General features: G+C 37.3%; 1 pseudogene; it reads left to right on the forward strand.

Moving 5' to 3' along the window:
- The first annotated feature begins 922 nt into the window (after nucleotides 1-922).
- LOC143539776 (secreted RxLR effector protein 161 pseudogene) lies at nucleotides 923-1,633 on the forward strand (annotated as a pseudogene).
- Nucleotides 1,634-1,980: the final 347 nt, after the last annotated feature.

Genomic DNA, 1,980 nt, shown 5'->3' on the forward strand with positions numbered 1-1,980 from the left:
CTTAGTGCTGGAAATACAAAAAAAAACTGGTACAAGGAGAAACAACTGAGAGGTATGTTCTTCCACCAAGAGCTAACAGGGGAATTCCAGCAAAACGATACTCTCCAGAAAAATAATCTAAATCTTCTAGGTACCCCATAACGAACATAGCAGAAGGGAACTTGTCCAAAGAAGCAAAGGCTTTTACTGCATCCCTTTACACCGAAAAATCCCAAAATCTATAGAACAAGCCCTGGAATCAGTACGTGGGAAAAATGTGATATTCCTCCCAGAAAGAAACCGGTGGGATGTCGCTGGGTCTTTACTATTAAATACAAACCAGATGGGTCTGTTGAAAGATATAAAGCACGATTAGAGGCTAAAGGATATACCCAGACATACGGGAACGACTACTTAGAAACATTCTCACCGGTAGCGAAGTTTGACACAATCCGAGTCCTATTTTCGATCGCTGCAAATGAAGGATGGCCCCTTCATCAATTTGACGTTAAGAATACCTTCATACATGGAGAACTAGAAGAAGAACTTTATATGGAAGCTCCGCCTGGGTACACAAAAAATTTCAAGGCAAAAGAAGTGTGTCGGTTAAAAAATCTATCAACGAACTTAAACAATATCCTCGAGCTTGGTTTGGAAGATTCACTCAAGCAATGAAGAAATATGGATACCAACAAAGCAACTCTGACCATACATTGTTCCTTAAACTGAGAGGTAACTTTGTGACTTGTTTAATTATTTATGTTGACATTATAGGAAACAATGAAGGAAAAATGAAGAAGTTGAAGGCAAACTTATTCACATAATTTGAAATGAAGGACTTGGGAAGGCTTATGTACTTCTTGGAACTGAAGTGCTAAGATCTAAATAAGGGATATTCATATGCCAAAAGAAATACATACTTGACCTTCTAGCAGAGACAGGAATGATTGATTGCCAGTCTGTCGACACCCTAATGAGGGTTAACCATAAATTCCATATGGAAGAGAAAGCTGAACAAACCAAAAAAGAAAGATACCAAAGCTTGGTAGGTAAACTAATATACCTCTCGCATACCCGTCCAGATATTGCATATGCAGTTGGAGTGGTTAGTAAGTTTATGCATCAACCTCAAAATACCCACATGGAGGCAGTAATGAGGATTATCAAATATCTCAAAGGAACAGTAGGCTATGGAGTTCTCTTTCAACAAAATAAACATCTGAGGATCCAAGTATATACTGATGCAGATTTGGCGAGAGACCAAGAAGATCGCAGATCTATATCAGGATACTTTACATTGGTTGGCGGAAACTTGGTTACATGGAAAAGCAAGAAACAAAAAGTAGTAGCTCTGTCTAGTGCTGAAGCTGAATTTCGAGGCATTGTACGAGGCGTGGCAGAAATATTGTGGGCTCATAAACTTCTAACTGAGATAGGGTTCCCTCCGACCGAAGCAAGTAAGATAATGTGTGATAACAAAGCCGCAATACAAATTTCAGATAATCATGTCCAACATGATCGTACAAAACACATAGAGGTTGACCGGAACATCATCAAAGAAATGATTGAAGTTAGAATTATGGAGTTGCCTTTCATTCGATCAGAAGACCAATTAGCAGATATATTAACAAAAGCTCAACAGAAGAAACTTTAACAGTTGTCTTGACAAGTTGAACATTGGAGATCCCACTACTCAACTTGAGGGGGGGGGTGTTAGAAAATAAAAAGAAAAAGAATATTATTATAATTATAGTGGATCAGCCCATCATCATTTTCATTTTATGAAGATTGTGACAAGGTTACATATCGGTCATTAAGGACCGTTAGAGATCATTCTAGAATATTTTTCCAACCTTAATTGTAATTGTATTTCCTTTCTTAGCTCATAGTCTTCTCAATTTATGTAATATTGTTCCTCTGTAACATTACAACAATACAAACAAATATACATATTTCAAATTTCAATCATAAACACTTTGATCTGCAGCCCATTAAACACTA

The sequence above is a fragment of the Bidens hawaiensis genome, unplaced genomic scaffold (assembly GCF_021521415.1).
Source record: "Bidens hawaiensis isolate Kalapana, Puna unplaced genomic scaffold, B.hawaiensis_p1.1 tig00012046_1, whole genome shotgun sequence".
NCBI lineage: Eukaryota > Viridiplantae > Streptophyta > Magnoliopsida > Asterales > Asteraceae > Bidens > Bidens hawaiensis.